The sequence below is a fragment of the Anguilla anguilla genome, chromosome 5 (assembly GCF_013347855.1).
Source record: "Anguilla anguilla isolate fAngAng1 chromosome 5, fAngAng1.pri, whole genome shotgun sequence".
NCBI classification, from domain to species: domain Eukaryota; kingdom Metazoa; phylum Chordata; class Actinopteri; order Anguilliformes; family Anguillidae; genus Anguilla; species Anguilla anguilla.
The window spans coordinates 49,189,084-49,209,861 of record NC_049205.1 but is presented as its reverse complement, the minus strand read 5'-3'; the positions used below and the strand labels follow the sequence as shown (position 1 = coordinate 49,209,861).

Sequence of the window (20,778 nt, the reverse complement as noted above, 5' to 3'; positions counted from 1 at the left end):
GCTTCTCAAGTCTTAGTTTTTTTTTGTAGCGTAAGATCTTGTTTCCTTCATTTATGGTGTGCATATGTGTGCACGCATGTCTGCCTGTGTTTGTGTGTGCATCCGCATATATGCTCAAGCCTGTCTGTATAAGTGTGCATGCATGTGTGTGTCTATGTTTGGGTATGTAGATGTGTGTGCGGGTGTGAGGAGTATGTGTATGCTTGTGTGGGCCTGTGCAAGTGCTGTGGGGAACTTGTAGGTTTTCATGAATGATGAGCTTTTATTTCTTACCAGGGAAAGCAAGCTGTGCAGAGTCTTCCAGTCCACTGTTACACCAGCAGATTTCCCTCAATTATTTAGATCTTACAGCTTTTGCCGTGGATGAACCCTTGAAAGTATACAAAGGATAATGATAATGAACAGACTTTCAAAATGAGAAAAGCATTAAAATAAAATGCTTCTAGTGGTTTTCTCTACAGTCAGTCCCATGGGAATCCACTCCAGCCTAAATTCTGACACTACTGATACATTCACACACACACACACACACATACTCACACACAGACATGCACATGCACACAATATAGTGAGAGAGAGGGATAAAGAGATTGTGGTGCCCATTTAATAAAGAATAGAACAAGGCATATGAAAGACATTAAAGCCAAGACTTATTTAGAAAAATGTCTCTCTTAAAAATGCCCAATCTCTCTCTCTCTCTCTCTCTCTCTCTCTCTCTCTCTCTCTCTCTCTCTCTCTCTCTCTCTCTCTCTCTCTCTCTCTCTCTCTCTCTCTCTCTCTCTCTCTCTCTCTCTCTCTCTCTCTCTCTCTCTCTCTCTCTCTCTCTCTCTCTCTCTCTCTCTCTCTCTCTCTCACTCACCCTCTCTCCCTCTCTCTTCAACCCTCTCTCCCACACATTTACACCTCTCAGCTGGAGAATGTCACCCCCTGTCTGAATCCGCTTGAGATGCAGTGTACATAATTAGAGAAAGCCAGCACTCTCATTACAGCATTGGATCTTATGCAGTTTCTCCCCTCTGTCACATCAGGTCTTGGAATGGCGGTGAAGATGTCAGCGTCCTCCAGGAGAGTGAGGAGCCATCCCCTGACGCAGGCCATCCTGTGCCACCTCAGGAAAATGTGTGCCAACATGAATATCATTACCACCAAGCAGCAGAGGGCACGTGTGAATTGGCTGTGGTGATTTGTTGTTTTGCCGGCAAGAAGCATCTTCCAACGTGGACTTGGAGAACCCCAATGGACAGTGTTTTGAATCACAAGAGTGGAAAATCCACCGTGTGAAATGACATACTTCTAAAGTTCTGACCATCTTCACCAGCTCCATGGATCCAGGGGGGCAGAAATTGTTTGAAATATATGTTGCACAAAGTTTAATTCTATCTGTGTCTTGTTTTAGAAGACATGCAAAGTCTCTAATGTGAAAATGTTATGAAGCCAGTGCAGCCTTAATGGCAACCACAAAGAAATATTGGGGTGGAGAAATGTGTTACTGCTACATTTACATTTGTGTGTTTAACTTTCATTTGTTTTTTATTGCTAAATGCATCATTATATTTATGTCCAATGGAAATAGACGGTTTGAAAGATCTGTCAGCAGCATTTGCACATAGTAAAACTTGAATTATTTTTGTGTTTATTGCAGTATATATAACCTTTGGGTGTAAACACAAATGTGTTAGCAATGTGTCATCTGTCTTGGATCTCAATGATTAGCACACCTGTCTGTTTAAGCTAAATATGCAACATAAATCAAGCAGGCAGCTTGCATGTATGTATGAGGAATGCTTTGTTAAATGCACTATATTGAAAAAATGGGGTGTTTGTGGATATATGAGGAGATGATATGAAAGCACATGACACGTGCTTCTGCATTTGGTTTCGTTTGTTCTGAGGATCCTCACATGCTTTGTGGTGGTCAGTGAAGGACCGGAACAAGGAACAAAAAGTGCCTTAATGTGTGAGGTGTTTACACTGAAACTTGTAACTTTGATATCTTTGATAGAATTCTGTTTGCTTCTGAAAATTGAGCTGGCTGCTTTCTACAAATAAATATGTGCAATTCTTTCAGGCTGTGATGATTTTTTTTTATCAGTTCTGATGTGCTATCTGAAAAACACAGCCGCCAAATTCAGTTTCTTGTTTTCGGTATTAATACTTTTATTTAATCTGACAAATTGTTCAAATCAAAACTGAAAGCAATCTATATAATGCTTTTATTTAAACATATTGCCATATTGCAGGCTATCTCTGCATTGCAGGTTGGCTTTGAATAACATAACTGTTTAGTCTGTTTTATCTACAAACATTCTGAAGTCATCGGTGAAATCGCAGTGTTTAGTAAATTCATTTGTCCTTAAAAATAAAGTACAACAGCAAGGTTTATAGGGTCAATGGGTTGTTTCAGATCCAGGAAATGCAATATACGCAATGTGTATGTGGCTACTATCTGTAAAGTATTTTGTTAATTAGTTGCAATTTGCAAGACATTTTTCTTCTTCTTATACTACCACTACTACTACTACTATTGCCACTTATTAATATTATTATTAGTATTTGTTGATAACTATACATTTGAATATAATTTTAAAAAATAAAATATTACTTCTGCCTAGACAGAAAAGTGTTCAAATGTGATAGTGCTCACATTAAAGAACAATATACAGGAACAGGTAAGCCTACATGCTGCCATAACGTAAGAGGATCATATTGGTTAGTTCTATTATTCAGATTCAGATTTCCAGTCAACTAAAGGCATTCAATGAGGCATGACTAGTGCTAAAATTACAGAGCTGGGAAATGCGCGTGTATTGTTGAAAGTAGTGTGTTTTTAGGTCACAGAGGAAGGTAATAGGATACGGCACAATCATTATTTTAGCAAGTACTTAATTCCAGTTCTGGGGAACAAGCAAAGAGACAAATCAAGATTTAAAATGTGAGAACAAAAAGACAGAAGATAATTTACCTCAATGGATCAGTGAAGTTCTAGGAAGTAGTGAAGGACTGAAGATGAAGAGGCAGCAGAACAGATAGCACTGTGTTAATCGATAACAAGGAAACAAGGATTTTAAGCAAATAGAAGTTGCTATATAGAGCTAATGAGAACGACTGAGCAACAGGATAGCATGAGGGAAACAATTAGGTATTTCATTATCGTCTACTAGTAGAACGAACATCAGACCTGTTAAAACCAAAACTGAGAGGGTGGGTGATGTTATGCCCTCGTGTAAACAAAATGGAGAATATTTTGTTGGTTATATCTCCTCGAGGATTCACTCATCTGACCACACATAGTTTTTGTGTCATGGGACCATATTAAAATTAAAGTCATCATTTAAATATTCTTATAAATAGTGAGGCACTACTTGTTGCTTTTTATGAAACCAAGACTGTATAAATGTTGTTTTAGTTCATTTGGATTATTGTTTCTCAGTGCGCTCAATTTTCGTTTCAGTAATTTTTCGAGTTGAGGTAATGAGGTACCATAGTGAGCTAACATAATACCACACCAGATCATATAAAGAAGATTCTAATTGGTAGAAAACATCTCGTTTTCTACCAATCGTTTCCCCCTTAACAATGTCTGTTTCTCGTTGGCTGTTGTCAAGATTAAGTTAATAGGTCAAACAGATATACAGAAAACCACCCAGTAATTAAGCGGATAGGTAAATTAGTGATTCAAACGTTTCGCCACAATTTTATCAGTACCCTGGACAGCACCAGGAGTGACCTGGCTAGTGGGCAGCATTTTTGTAGCAAGGAAGGGATTTTATCCCTTATCAGACAGTTCACACTGCTTCCAATGTGGCAAGAATGATCATATTGTTCTGAAATGGAACACAGGGCGATAGGGAAATACGGGTGGCAAAAATGTTCCCTTCAAACTAATGTAACAACAAATGGATTTAAATTATTTTTCAGAAAATTAAACCATGAACGACATATGAGGGGATTACATTCTTTATGTATTTACTTTACAGATTGAAAGGGTGTCAAATGTATCAGTAGATATTATTAAACATGTATAATTCTTAGTATGTCAACAAGTTGCCTATTTTCTTGATCGTAATTCTACTTATAAAATATACATGACCTTGTATGAACGCCCTAAAAAGTTTGAAGTGAATAGATATGAAAACGTATATGGAAATAATATCAAAGAAAGTTTCAGAGACAACAAGAATCCAGAAGTAGGCCCACCTAAGTCGTGATGAAGGAAATGTTGAAAAAAATTATGGATCAGGGATAGAGTAAAGTAAATAACAGTAAAGTAAGACGCAAATGAAAGGAAAGGAAAGAAGAGTAAGACCAAGGTTGATTAAATAATGTGAAGATGGCTTCAATATAAATAAAGGCACACAGTTCAGATGCAGTTAAGATGCCAGACAGAGCTAGATATGCTTGTAGCAGGACATACATCAAGTGGGGAGACACTGTGTACTGTAAAAACAATAAGGAGACAAATATCTGAGTGAGATACATATTACTAACAATGTTTTTTTTTTATCATTAATATGGAATTAATCTTAAAATGTTAATTTAAACATAACTAGAGAAATACTGAAAAAACTGAAAGTGGCATAGGCTATAATGTTTATAAAGATATTTAAAAAGTAGAAACATGCTGTATCAGTCCGGATGGTTTCACATGCGCTTCTGTGTAAATTAAAAATGTGCGAGGGATAAACAAGGCAAAGTGAGACAGTATGAGGAGAAATGTTTTATTTTAGGTTGTTTAGAACTGAATAGATTTGCATAAAAATGTGTGAGAAAGACTGGTTTCAATGACCTCACCGCCAGCTGCCATTGAGGTTTAATTAACTATTGAATGGTAGCAATGGGGGGAACAGACTTGGGACGTGAATGGAATCCTGTTTGCTTCTCGAAGTGTGAGAAACTGTGCTGTCACAGTCCATGCGGTGGCTTGAGGCTCGACTGTGATGGTTCTTCTAAAGGCATTCTAAATTGTAATGTAATAACATATCATTTCCAATGTATTACCGATTTTCTGGAACCAAAATATTGATGTTTTTTTGTGCGTATTTCTTTGTTTGATTTCCGCGTGAATTTATGAATTTTGGCAGCTTACAGATAAATACAATGAAAGTTATATACATGTTATTACGGGCAAATGTTATTACGTGAATATTGGCCTTTTGATGCTTCGCCACCCTGAATGCAGTATCTATGTTCTGTGGTATAAGTTTAGAAAAATAAATAGCAGCTTGTGCCATCAACTTTCTGCAAATTATGAAATTATGCCTAGAAAGAAAAAACGCAAGAAAGAAAGAAAATAAATAAATAAATAAATAAATAAATAAATAAATAAATAAATAAATAAATAAATAAGAGACAAGGATGGCTCTAGGAAAGGTGTTTCAGTACGAGCGGCTGCTTTAACTATATTTTCCTGAAGCGTTGCACGCCCAATTTGTGTCCTGCGAGTACTGGCTTCCATTACAGACGCTTTTGTTTTGCATTAACAATTGCTCTTTATTCGCGTCCTGTACTTGGCGCCGTTTTGCTTCTCTACTCCAAACTTCGACAGAGTGGTCCATCTGCTTAAAACACTCAAACTGCCCTGTTCTACAAACATACCCTCGATGTGGCTCAACCTTTTCAAAACTGAAAGTGAATGACCACGAATGGAGAGGGTCCGTTTGGGACAGGGAATTAAAGTTTGGCACGGCATTCTCCACGCCGCTGTTAAAATGCTGGGTATTCAAAGAAGAGAAGACATTGCATTAAAGTTGCTTGCGATGCTGCATCGATTCGTCCTCCTTAATACAAGTTCTGACTAGTTCTGAACGAGAGTCAAGGTAAGAAAACTCTTTGCTAACTTTAATGTTATGACCGTTCACTTGAATTACAGATTATGGTCTTCTTGAGTGCTGGTCGACGACCTTATAGCAGGAAAGCTTTCAGTGACACGCTGCCTGGTCCGAATTTTGCATAGACCATAGGTCACTGGCGATTTCTATTCTTCCTAATGTTACACTTTGACCCGAAAGAGACCTTCGGAATATATCTATTAGCGAGTGTCACGGCACGACTTATTGAATCCAGGGAAATGCCCCACAGTATCCCAGCGTTAACGTGTGAGTGTATCTTATTGGACCGTGTTTAATAAATATGTAATCCAACCCGTTTGATAATCCTACCTCAACTTTTTCATAGATATCAGATCACATCTCGAGCATAATTACATTTTGACAGTTTCTTAGTTTAAATAAAATCTACGTTGACACACATTAACTAAATCGTTTATCAACAATAATTTATTAAGAATGAAGTATAGTCATTTTTTTAAGGGAATATATTTTCGAATGACCAAATAAGGTGAAACTTTGGCTATAGAACATCTGCAGTTAAAACGTGTTTAATTTCTGTTCAATTACAGCTTCATTGTATAGTGTTTCAAAAATAGGCTATAATCTGTTTTACACGATGAACGGTTAACAACAGCGATTTTAAACTTGAGACTGTTTTAGTTTAGTTGTTATAGGCTACTGAGGCTATTTGTTGGATCGTAAATGTAAGTATATTGTAGCCTACCTGTCGTTCGGTTTTTGTTTCTTGCTCGGGTGAAACAACCAAGTATGGATATCATGTTAATATTTGTAAATTAAGCTGTTTTTACCCTAAAAGTGAATAGGCTATGTACCCAACTAATTGTAAATTTGAACGAATAAAGCCAAGGGAACGTCCTGTTCTTAGCTATAGAGTATTGAGAAACAAAATAGGATATACAATTTTCTTCTGGTTTGCCTTAATGAATTTTACTTGGAAAGAGAAATAAAATATATTAGCGTGTTCGGAATGGAAATAACACAACATATTCAACATTGTCAACAGCTATGAAAATTAGTACAAATAAAGTGGGACAATGGGTAACCACTCTATATATGTAAAGGACAAGTGACACAAAACCTGTTAGGGTCACTTAAGGCGGTGACCTTTATATCTTAGGGTCAACCATTTTAGAATAAATGACACGCAATGGCCACTCACATGGGAAACGTGTCGAAGAAATCGGTTCAGTGGAGCCTCAACGAGTCCTTTTAGGAGAATTACATATGACTTGCATAACGTCTTTGGATAAACACTTAAGACGTAGCTACTGCAGTAGCCTATATACAATTAAAGCTTGCAAATATTTAAAACGGACCTCTCTGTTTGATTTAATTAGAATAATTTCAGGCATCGTGATCCACCCTAAAACCCCCCCCCCCCCCCCCCCCCCCCCCCCCCTCTCTTTCTCTCTCTCTCTGTCTGTCTCTCGCTGGAAACTCCAAGGATTCTTTTAAAGGGCCCGTGCAAAATACTGCCTTTTGTGATTTGCACTATGCCAGAGGCCAAGGTATATGTTTCATCTCAACAGGCATCAGGTTTATACTCATTGGCATGTAAGGTGTAAATTTAGAAAGACAATTCTTTTTCAAAGAGAACAAAATGTCAATGATATAAGCGAATGCTGACATCTGCTTCCACTTTGCGTGAGATATTCTGATATGTATTCTGGCTATTAAGAGGCACAACAATTGTCATCCCCTTGTTATCATTATTATTATTTCTGCTAGTGCTGTTGCTTCTGCTACGACTACTACAATACCCCATAGTACTTGTAGTAGTACGTCTGGTAGTAGACTTAAACACAGGTTTCAAAAACATACATAATTTATTTTGCAATTATTGTGCAAAGAAAATTTGCCTTTTTCAGTCAAACACGATGGAATGTTTCTTCAGGCAAACTGCCAAAGGTTTTGGAAGTGACCATGAAAAATAAGCCAGACTATTCGTATCTGTCTTACCTTTCATTGTTCTTGAGTCAAGTCACAGGTGTGATATCCCAAGCAAATGAGGGGAAATTCTTAACAATACAAGCCTTGACAAAATGAAAACGGTTTGTACCTGCAAATCGTATTACTACACCGAAAGGCTAACACCGATCCGCGTTTAAATAACTGACTTCTTACTACAATTATTATTGTTTTTTAAAATATATATATAATTGTATTGTTGTTGTTGTCGCTATTCCTGTTTTTAATGGAAAGTGTTTAATAACATTAATAAGCGAATAAACATGTAAACTGATAAAATAGTTCGTAGACCAATTTGAGTACTTCAGAAATATCCAATCATTCAACGATAAAAGATCGAAATAAATGGCTTTAGTCCAAGCAAGCCACAACCCCGCCCGCCGTGTTTGCGCTCTTATTCATTAAGGAGGCATGGTTGCTAAAGCTAACGAGACAAGGCAGCCAATCAGCATATTAGGGGTAAAACCATTGCTCTTTCATTAACACTCTGAATACCGCGGGTTAGGAAGAACAGGAAGTCCTGGTGGCCATATTTGATATAACATTATTGCATGTGCTGGGTATGATTCTCCCAAAACATTACACTTGTGAGGTGCATTTTGACATTACCTACTTGTTTTTTGAAGGGGGTTCCACTGTAATCTACACTCGTTGTTCTTTACAATATTTCAATTTCCTGAAGTGTACATGAACCATGGTTGTGGGTGAAGGTTATTCATGAACTGTACATTTTCTTTTTTACTTCTGTATATTGAGTCCCTGTTTATAATGTGACATCCTGATAACTTTTAATACATAAATACATATGTATATTAATGCAAGAGCGCAGAGAAAGATGTCAAGTGTTAAACCAACTCTAACAGAGTACATATGGTCCCTATTGGACTCATATTGTACTCTGCTCGAGTTGAATTAATACTAGACATTTCATTGTGTAGCAAATTCGTTATTATTGTTATTAATCTATACCAGTAAGCAATGGCCATAACACAATTTTTATTTTTATTTTTATTTTGGGTTTTTTTTTTGTTACTCAAATCACAAAGTGAGGACTATGGGAACTCAATCAAAAGACAATCTTTAAATGTTTAATTTACTGAGTGACGTGTGCATTGTAGATGTTACACTATTTTAGGCTAACAAGGCACAAAGACGGTATGCAATGAAAGACTGCACTATACGGCTGCTTGATTGATTGATTGATTGATTGATTGATTGATTGATTGATTGGCTGATTCGCTAGTTTGGTTGCTTGGGTGGATTGCTGTTTGGCTGGGTTGGCTGGTCAGTTGGCTGGTTTGTTCATTTTAAATGTCTTGCACCTTACTTGGTGCCCAGCCCATATATTCTTATAAGACACTGACAGATTTTATCTCAGCATTCTATATTAATGTTTAATTATCTTTACCTTGCACATAGTTGTGTCATATTTTTCACAAGTGAGCTAAACATATTTCATGTATTAGCCATGTCAATGATAGGAATAATAACAATAACAACAGCTATTATTATTATTATTATTATTATTTGTTGTTGTTGTTGTTGTTGTTGTTGAATATTGTTGATTAATATCACAGATATACCTTATTTTTCCTGTCCTAGGCCGCCTTCTGAATGTATTGAGACGTCTCAAAAAACCCCTTGCTACAGCAACATTCCAACTTAAGGCTATCTTGCATCCCAAAAAAGAAAACCGTTTCTTATTTTGTTTGCTTAAGCAGACATGCATTAGGTCATTGAATAGGAGATAGTAGAACATAAAACGCATTTTTCAGTTCTTTCAAATCATAAAGTATACAAATAATTTCTTCTGGTGTACTGTTGTACCTAATTTCAGTTGAGCATATAAATATAGGCCTATTTGACTTTTTGTACTGTTCAGCATCACAAAAGGTTCTGATGTTTAGTTGCGTTTCTTAAGAATATGTTCCAAATGTTTCATTCGTGCCAGACATACCACGTTCCCTGGAACTCAAAGGTTTATTAATAATATGCATTCATCCACAAATCGTTGATTGTCATTTGATTGCTTTATGTCGTTGCATGGTTGGCTATTTTTCACGTCGAAGAATGCATTGACGATTTATGCGTTTCTTCTTACAAATCTGTGTAAAAGGCGCACGTTGATCACATTTCTGCATTGTACCAGACGCTAAAATCACGTTCAATAAACATAAAGCTTTCAAATACTAAGAAAAATTCTGTGAAACGTGTTACAATAGGCAAATAAGCTACAGAACATATTGTTTTCTCAGAAGGTTCGACTTTAAATCAGTTGTTTTAAAATATAAATAATCAAACTTAAGGCCTGATTTCAAGATATTAACGTCGGTTCACTCTATACATGCTTATTGAAATCACAAATCCAGCTTTCCACTGGTTTCCAACCTCGACCTTGTGCTTGCTGTTTCATATTTCGATGTTGACGTGAACAGTGCATGACAATTTAACTGTTAATGGATACAGTGTACCCTACATCCCAATTAAAGGAAACAATCAATAACGGTTTCAGTGAGTAGTTGAATTCGCCGTCCTCATCGGTTTTGTCATGTCCATTCCTTTTTGCTAGTGGCCAATATTTCCCCCATCACTTGCGTCGATGGCTAAATGGAATTTTTGTAACAAATACTTAAAGAAGTAACGGAAAGCCTGGTGGAAGCTAATTAATACCTCAGGGCTTAAATAATGTGCGTATAATGGTCGATTCAATACATAAAAATTACGTATTTATCTGCTGGAAATGCCCCATTCAGGAACACAGACACAATAAACTATTGATATGGGACGCCTCACTTATATACTGTATTCGCATTCCCTAAAACATAGAAAGTGGCAACACGAGGCAAGACAATAGGCCCTATATTGTAATTTTAAAACACCTCTCATGTCAAACAAATGCCTTTTTCTGGGTCTTATTAAGGCATAGAACAGGATTAAATGTAAGAAAGTTCAGCTATTACGATCAGCCACCTGAATGCAGCAGCTGGGTGTCAAGTACTAACATAGGCGAATTAATAGTAGATTAATGTAATACAGATGGTTCGACATAACGATTTACATCAAAATAAATGTATTAAGTATTTAGTGGATTTTAAAAAGAAGATGATGTAATAATTTTGTCATTTTCTCTCCTTATAGACATGATTGGGAATCTTGATAATGGATGATGATTTGTGATAGACTTAAGTATCAGTGGGTTGATATAATGAATGGTTTTAAATACTGGGATCTGTTGGCGGAAGTCAACATTGGTTGCACATCCGCTTTGAGCTGATCAAACTGAGCAGCCGCAGAACCGTTCTGATGGCAGTCATGTAGTCAGCAATATGTGGATCTAGTTTGACCCACTCCATCAACAAAGTCTGTGCTACAAATCATAGACCTGAACAGAAACCTGTTGGTCAATCTGCATGGAATTTCATTCAGTTCAAATACAAAATGAATTAAAATGGGCAGGGAAGTTCTATATGATGATGCAATTGCAGTGTTCATAACCCTGTTGAAAACAGAAAAAAGTACTTTTTGCTAAAATTGATTGATTGGTCGGTTGATTGATTTATTGAATGGTTGAATGTTTGATTGGTTTGATTATTGATTAAATGTTTATTGATTAAATCTATTTCTCATTGCCAAGGTCAAAATGCATCTTGATCAGGCTGAAGCTGAGTTTATCCAATCAGAGGTGCACAGGTTTTCTCTACTTATTGATACTGAAAAAAGCCATTCTTATTGAGACTCATTGAGGATGCTATAAGTGTGCCAGCCTTGTGTCCACTGTTGGTCATCTCAGAAGCACCATGAAGTCTGATCTTTTAAGTTTAAGGTCAAACAGAGTGAATGAGCAGGTCGTGCCTTTCTTTGTAAATGGAAATGTGATGGCTGGACTTGAGGATAGGGCCCGGGCACGTGCTGGTCTGAAGGACTATTTCCTCTGTCCACTATATACCAGATTAGTACCTCAATCACTGACGAAGGGAGACGTTGCAGGACTTCAGGCAGCCCACAATACAAGAGGTCCATTTGGCAGCATATCGTGAAAATTTAAGAACAATTTATCAACACAGTTAATTATGCATTTTAAGGTTGAAGAATAAACCATAATAAGATTAAATAGTAGAATAATGACATTGTTCTGAAATTCAATGCTACTGTGTGTGTGTGTGTGTGTGTGTGTTGAGGTTTTTAAAATGACTTTGTTTCCCCTTGTTTTTATATGGTTTTTCATTCCTGATTTAATCAAAAAGGTAACTAGTGATGTGTTACTTTTTTTAATTTGGTGCAACTTATAACCTTTTTACCTCCAGTAAGACATAAACATTGAGGAAACATTTTAGGGTAGGGTTAAAATTTTACTTATCTGTGGTAATAAAAATTGTTGTAATGTGCGTGTTTGTTCAGGGGGTCCTATAATGTCCCCTGAGAGGGGTTTATGGAAGCCTAGAGATTCCGAGGTCAAAGGCCAAGAGCCGGGTTAAAGTGGGATGTCCAGCTATTCCCAAATGGCCAATGGGATAAAATCCATTGAATGGAGCTGACACTAATACATGTGTTTCCTGTCAATGGCTCATTTTTTTAACATTCTACTAATAGCCACTTCCTCTCTTCTCAGAAAATAAACGTACCTATGAAATGGCCAACAAACAGTATTTTTAATTCAGTTTAACTCCATTTCCAAGAATAAATGTTTATGATTATTGTGTTATAAGCCAATTTCTTTTCCATGCCTTTGGCTTCATTGATGCAATGTTTTGTTTTGTGTCCTGGCTTCATAGACGCAACGTTTTGTTTTGTATCTAAAGAATATGCTGCTTCTAAATTTAAATGAAAAAAAATAGTGCATTACAAATGTATTTCTTTCAGTCATGGGAAATGAAAATTAAATTGCTAATTTCTTAAGCCCAGTGATGAAACCACAAGTCACACCCTGGCGTTGAAAATCCAGCTATGAGTGAAAGGATCATTTCAAACTGACAATGAAGGAGCCAATAGGATGCTGCCTACACATTTTGCTCGCTGCTGACTGCAGGTGTCCAATCACGTGGCGCGGATGATCATTTGTATTAATTCATTTATTCTGAGCAGATTTTCTGCTTGTCATACGGAGATAAATAGGGCCTTTTGTATCACGTGTCAGTCAAGGTCCAAACTTTCACAAATACTCTGAGATTAATCTCCAGGCATGCAGCAGCAGAACAAAACCATCTTTCATAAGTAATGTTACGATATGTAAATTGATAAAGCATTTGGTCATTATAATGTCTTATATGCACATTGCTGTATTTTCAATGCCTCAGAATGAATTTGCAAAAATGCTGCAAAAAAATAAAACGGTAAAGAAACTAAATATAATAAATCTGAAGCATTTCAAGTCAATATTTTAATTGGATATACATTTTAGTTAAATTGGCATATGTTTTATACAGGATATTATTCGGAGCACAATAGCACAGCAAGATGTTGTACTCTGGAAATCATCTCAATATGATATCACTGAGAGTACTTTCTAGTTCAAAAGAAATCAATCTAATGAGAAACTCTAATTAAAGATACTGTACCGTGTTGTTTGTGGCCCTGTTTAACAAGTCAAAAGAACAGGGTGTTGCCTGCCAAGAAATGAACACCATTCAGTATTTCTGAACACTATACCTTGATATCAAAACACGATAGTGTACCTCACCAACTGCAAGCAGGGAAAAAGAGAGAAGAGAAAAACCACATCCTTATTTCTCAGGCATCATTGTGGCAGCTCACTTATTGAAAAGCCGGCCCGACTGCAATTAGCTATAGAGCTGCTCTCCTCGCAAACAGAGAAGCTGGGATTATTGCCGAATCATTTATATCTTCCAAGCCAGTGAGCATTACAGCCTGTATTATATGTTAGCATAAGAATAGAAACAGGCCCTGTGAACTTCCCCGACCTATTGACCCTGCTCCCCAGAAATGAATAGCACCACTTTGAGGCTCCCCAGCCCCTCCAACAGGCTTGAACCATGCCTAAATTCCTAATCATGGTAATTTAATATATCATAAGCCCCTGGTTGCTTTAGTTTAGCCCCTCTATAGTTTGTTTTAGGCATTCACGTCTTCTCACCCCATCATTAGAGCTCCTTATTTGGGAAATTTAAGGGCCTGCTATGAGACTACAAGTCCCTTTTCATCACCTAAATAAGCTGTGCTTCCATATAATTAGAACGGTTTTCCCAACTATTGAGTCTTTTCAGATCAGCGAAACAAAAAGAAAACTTTTTTTGAGGCCAGCTTCTCTCAGGACCAAGAGTAGAAGCACGGCAGTATTCAGTGGCGCATACAGACAGGTAGCAATAGAGCAGACTGAGGCTGAGACTGAGTAAAACACACTCGGCTCACAATTCACAGCGGATGGAAAGTGAAGAAGAACGCGCATGCAACAAATTGAAAACTGACACATTGTTTTTCTCAAGTTTATTTACTGGCGTATCACATTTAACTTCAGACACGTGCAGGCAGAAACTGTAGTGAATCCCTTTTATAGATCAGCGTAGACAAGGATATAGGCTATAATTTATAATGTATTTACATAGCACTGAAAACAAAAATAAGTTTAATAGAAGGATAAAAGGACAGACAAACTTAGACTTCCATTGATCCATCAGGGTACAGTAAGGTTATGAACATGAAAAAAGCTGCTCATTTGTAATATAAGACAACATTCTTGGTTAAAAGTACCTTGGTTTATTAAACTGAAATATGCATGAGAATCCTTTTATTCAAAAGTCTGTCCACACTGATTTAATTGTTATTTTTTAAATTCTCACATAGCTCTGCAATCCTCAAATAGTATGTCTTTTTTAATCAAGATAAGCTTTTGAATGGCCTTTCCTTGTCTTTTTGTGTTTTCTTTGTCTTCTTATTCTTCTTCTTCTCCTTCTTAGTATTATTATTATTATTATTATTATTAATATTATTATTATTATTATTATTATTATTATTATTACTGTGCATTTTCATACTTTTTCTTTAAAACAAATAAAGACATTTTTCTTTTAAATGAGAGGAACCCTCAGAGTTTCTGGTTTAATGACGTTTCCCTTAATGAAACTGCAATGATTAACACAGACATCCTGAAGGAAGAATTTTCTTAAAACAGTATTTGCATTAAAGGCCAATAGAATATGTGTGAGCATATGTACACGCATATGGAAGTAACCCCATATAGACATTTATTGTAAGTATAAAAGTAAACTTTTTGAAAACAAATTTAGAATAGTTTATATTTCATATGCATTGCATCATGGTGCATGTAAATAGTTTTTGCATACAAAAAAAGATTTTAGGGCAAACTTTATTGCAATGTCTATGCTATAACGCAATGAAATGTGTGTGTGTGCCTGTCCGTGTGCGTATGTGTGTCCATATGCGTGTGCGCGCGCGCGCGCATGTGCATGCGGCGTGCCTATTTGTCTATGTGCGTATGTTGTGTGATGCGTGCGCGCACGTGCGAGCGTGCACGCGTATGTAACGAGAGACAGATATGGGGACAGTGTGTGCGTATGTATGTGTGTACACATACGTGCTGGATTACTACACAATAATATGTGTGTGTACATATCAGTTAAATGAAATATATACTGGTTGACTTCAGAGATTAATACATACATTTTCAAAACAGCACAAGGGTCTAAAATGCTTAATATAACATTAAATACTGTGGAGGGTTCCAGTTATTCTCCAGCCATAACACAATGCTTCGGTTGTCTAAGAAACGTTTGACTGAAAAGAGTGAAGACACAGACCTACCCGATGTGTTCTGTGGGAGTCATATCGTTTTCACAGGGTGTAGGCTTTCTCTATGTTTGCGCATTCCAGAACTGGAGGGAAAAGGCGACCTCTTTGGGCAAAATAAAGACTTGTCAGCTCCAAATGCGTATAAAAGACGAGCCGGACACAAACCGTTTCCTAAGAGCATGGGTCAATAGTGACGTGAATGACCGCAGACGCACTTTCTGCATGCGTACTGTATTTGTAATGTTTATTGTTTCAACAAAAGGGAGGGAATGCCAGCCATGACACTATCAACAATATCCAGCTGTAACAGACAATCACGAACTATGAATCATGGATTATTCACACCCTTTCATTTTTTTATTAATGATATGCGCCATAACCGTAAATTTATTATTCTAAGTTAGTCGAATACTAATAGATACAGTCTTGCACATAATGTTGCCTACAGGCATCTACAGCTCACTTTGAGGTTGAGAGAAATCAAAACGTGTCATCGAATGAACCTTTTCCGCGTTGCGTCACTCCGTGCATCGCGAGAATCAAAAACACGACTCAGATCCTGCCAGGTAATACTGTAGCTCTTCGTTGTTGCCAGGATGCTGTTTTAGCTATTTAAACAACTGGCGATGTCACACTAATCTAAAACACATTCAGCTCAATTTTTGGAGCGATAATTAAATGCTACATTTTAGCCCAAGAAACGAGAAGACAAATGAACATATACTCGGACTCCTCTGTAGCCGATATAGCAATGATGTGCTACATCATCAACACCTCCCTCTCATTGAGTTTTCGCTGTGACGGGTATGTCAGAACAGGACTATTGTCTATAGGGGGCCCCTATATACTTGCTGAAATTAATAAAGTTTTTGTCCTCAAAACTGAAACGTTTACTCCAAACGTAAAAGTTGGCGAGGTTTTTGTTCACGTTCTTTGTCAGAAAGTAGTTCAGATGGGCAGATTAAATTACTATATTAAAAGTTTCATGCAGAGGTATACCGCCTGTTGACGTGTTCCACTGTTGAGCAGTGCGCGATGTACGACGCAATGTCAAAGCTTAGGAAGCATAGTCATCATTGACGTTGTGTATAGTTGATTACTTTTGAGAAAAGGCCGATTCATAGTCAGGTACCAAGCTTTGGTGGTGCTGAACGGACAGCGCCGGGAGTTATATTTCAAGGAAAATCCATCAGAGAAAACATTATGTAACTTAAATTCCAAATGCAACTAAATAACAGCAGTTTTTCTTCTCAGCTCATCGAAGTCAATGGCCCAAAAACAGTGAGTTCCAAATAGCTAAGTTAACGTTATTCCTTGCTTTTATGCGCTTCTGGGGGTCAGGCATTACGCACGTGGGTATGATTTTAACATAGCACAAAATAAATATTGTTTTTGATAACGTTGGTATTTAAGGAAGGTATTGCGCTTCTTAAGCTGGCTATACTGTCTGTAGTGAGGACCATTAACTCTTCACAGGAAGTAAGTGTGCTACGTAAACAGAAACCTTTGCCACAAGCATTATCAAGTAAAAAGGCACCTTTTACTGTAAGGAGTCCGACGAAGTCTTATCGAGGCCTATGCCCATCATCATCGTTTCATGCGTAAACATGCGAAGCAAGGTGTTTAACATCAATCTAAATATATTTAAAAAGTCATGTGACTTATGTAATTTCATTATTACAACACTCGATGTGCTTCTTTCACAGCATAGAACACGCCCTTATAAACGCAATTACTTCTTCAATACTGTCAGCCATATTGTTAATGTACTCCTGGCAAACTTCAGATGTTTGGCTGCTCTCCAAGGCTAAAAACCCACAATACAAAATTAGAAACCTGGTGTGTGTGTGTGTGTGCGTGTGTGTGTGTGTGGGCGGGTGTGTGCGTGCGTGCGTGCGTGTGTGCGTGTGCATGCGTCCGAGCGTGTGCATGTATGTTTGCCTCGTAACACATTAATCACTTAAAACAACGAAGGTCCGCCTATTTTACTAATTCATAATCTGTTGTCATTGAAATGACTTGAGAAAATGGTGGCAGAATGCTTAACGAATATAACACAGATGACTGTGTAATTGTTTCATAATGCCAAAGAATAAGGCACAGGCATTCGCTTATTTGTTTATTTATTTTATTTAATCATTGCAGTTGTATCCTAATGCACTGTATATTGATTATACGAATAAATAAATTGAACGATTTGATGAAATATTTGAATACTGTAATGACATTCAATCTTTACAGAGGCATGAAAGGACATTTCAGAGTGAAGTACAATATGGCTACAGCAGGCCTGGGTATAACAAGCCTGATGACGAGGAAACACGTGTCGCGTTCTATATCAGCTTCTACCATTTCAGGCCAACACAAAAACACTTGCCCTAATTCAGTATGAGCAAACAAATATTCAGGCATCCTTCCTTCACACTGGACCATACATGGGGTTCTCCGTTTTTTCACAATGTCTGATTTGTGTAATTTACTATTCGTAAATGGGTTCTTGCAGATGAGGATTGTATATTAATTTTAGAACTGTACCATGGACCACTCGTTTTAATATTTAACTCCTACATAGACGAACAGTTGTGAAGCCTATTTTAAATGAAAGCAGACTGATCTGTAGGATTGTGCCCCTTCTTAGTTTAAAACACACAGCGTTTATAGCTAATACACAATATTCACACTAATCATTAAATGTAAATACTCTCTCTCTCTCTCTCTCTCTCTCTCTCTCTCTCTCTCTCTCTCTCTCTCTCTCTCTCTCTCTCTCTCTCTCACACACACACACATACACACACACAAACAGACACTCACATACTTTTTGAAGCAGTAGCTTAAAAAAGGATATACATCTATATACTTGTTTCTTAATAAAAATTGTATGGAGAACAAAACGACATGACGTCGACATGATGTGTAATCTCTAATAAAGCACAATATGTATCAAATATCAACCAGTTTTATAATCAGAATTATTACAATTCTCTCACATCTGTACTGCAAACGACCTTTACAGCTATAATGGTTTCACAGGTTTGTGTGGCCTACGTTTCTAGCTTATTTTAATGCTTTAAAATAGTTATCTTATTTTTTTTTAAATCATTTTTTCTTTCTGTGTAAACAATCCTGATAGTATATGCCAATATTTTATAGACTGCTATCGTTTATCTGTCAATATACTGTAACAAAATTTTCTAAAATTGAACTACACGTTAAATTTTACCAGCATTTAATAAATTCCTCTTGTTAAAATAGCAATAATATGAAAAATCGTAAATACATAAAAGAAAACGGCGTACGTGAAAATAAGACATACTCAGATATTGGATTGTAATAAGCTGCAAAGTTTACGTTTATACCGGAATTAAACCCCAAACTTAATTTCATGACGATACTAAGACTTCGTGAATATGCGCTCATCAAAATGTTTTTTAAAAGTTCCAAAACTGTTCCAAAATGGGTAATAATTTTTATTAACATGCAATATGAAAGAATGCATTACATTATCTTTGTTTATTTTTTATTATTACTATTTTTTTTCTGTTCATTGTCCTTCATTGTCTGTAATAGCCTGCTTAAATACATTTAGAACACGAAGTATACAGGTGTGTTAAAATCATACATTACATTGTAATGATGCAGATTGACTTATACAGGAGGAGATCAGTTGTTCAGTATTCTCAGTATTCTCGGGAATTCTCGGAAATACAAAAGTGCGTTAACACCAATGAGTCATAAAAGGCCCCGAAGTGTAATGCTTATCATCAAAGTAACTATTTGCATTGTAGTAAAATAAAATACCAGAAGACAAATAACTACTAGGTTTGCATTTGTTTTCAGGAAGAAGACAGGAGAAGCGTGCCTCCAGAAAGCCTGAAGAGACCGCTGTCCATAAAAAGGTGCTGAATCAGAGTTGTGCTTAAAAGTAGACAGCCTTCTGGAATTACACCTCCCTAAACGTGCACGTTTAAGCAGATATTATTTGACCGGCCCTCTGATCTTGATAACTAAGAGGAATTTTCGAAAATTGTGATTAAAATTTGAAGTGTTATTGAAAAGTTTTGTTTTTTTTCTATTCCCCATGAGAGTAACATCTAATTGCATTGCATTTCACAGAGGCATAGCCTACGAGCAACTTAATAAGAAACCATGCAGTTAAAATACAGTAAATTGTTTTAATGACTATTTATATGAAAATATGTTTCAATGCTGATGTCCACTATAAGATTGAACTAATGATAAACTCTAGGTCCCCGGCATTATTAGAATTATTTAAGAATAAATCATTCTAATAATGTCAGGGACTCAGAGTTTATCATTAATACCTGTGACACCCTTGTTTCGTGGGACTATATTTATATAACTAATCGTGGGTTTTTGTTTGTCGCGATGTTCTGGCATATATAAACATTTTTAAATAAAGGTTTCTTTCAAATAAGTTAAATAAAGGTTTTTAGAAGTCTATACCTATCACACGTCTTGTGTAATTTTTTACAAATGCACATTTGTAAATTAATAGTCATTAATAGATATATTTTAAATGCAGCACGCGTTTGACATCAAATCGTGATATTGATATGCCATGTTTTAAGTGATTGTTTTACCGCAAGTAAATTTAATTTTGAATTCTGTTACAGTCTGTGGGTGTTCGGTGAACAACAAGGTATGCTGTTTAGTGAAGCAATAACTGGTATACTTCTTAACTTATTCTTCCACAATGTTGGTACAATAAACAGATCCAATAATCAATAATATATAATGAGTTAACTGAAAGTCTGCACAAAGTGCTGGCACAATAAATATGAAACGTCATTCACCATATCACTCTTGAATATACACGATGGGGTACAGGGATGTCTTATGACTTGTTTTAGAAAGATACATCTTATCGGAAGTGTAAACAAAGTACTGATGTTACCTTGTGCTTTTACAGTCAGGGAAGAGGTTCTATGTGTAGGATATAAGCATATTTGTTCGTGACCGAAAGCCTGGTGTTACTAATGTACTGCAGCTCCGCCTTACAGACACACTCTTTTCTACTAATTAGATTTGGCTGATTTACTAAGTTCATCACCTTGGCAACAATTAGACGCTGTCTTGCAGGAATATAAGAGTTTACATAATACACTGGAATTGTTAAAGGATGCGTGTGGCTTTGAATGTTTATATGTGGTTCAACCTGTATATGTATGAGATGACC

At 36.6% G+C, this 20,778-nt stretch overlaps 2 long non-coding RNA genes across 2 annotated transcripts in view; both read left to right on the top strand.

The window, feature by feature from the left end:
* The window catches only part of LOC118228119, a 28,526-nt gene extending 26,461 nt beyond the window's left edge, over positions 1-2,065 (top strand). The window contains exon 5 of the long non-coding RNA XR_004765409.1: positions 1,029-2,065. This is a non-coding gene — a long non-coding RNA (uncharacterized LOC118228119). The remainder of the gene's footprint in view (positions 1-1,028) is intronic.
* Positions 2,066-5,348: 3,283 nt separating this feature from the next.
* LOC118227026 lies at positions 5,349-20,048 on the top strand. The gene is made up of 2 exons (XR_004765144.1): positions 5,349-5,816; positions 19,419-20,048. It is a non-coding gene; the product is annotated as an uncharacterized LOC118227026 (long non-coding RNA).
* Positions 20,049-20,778: the final 730 nt, after the last annotated feature.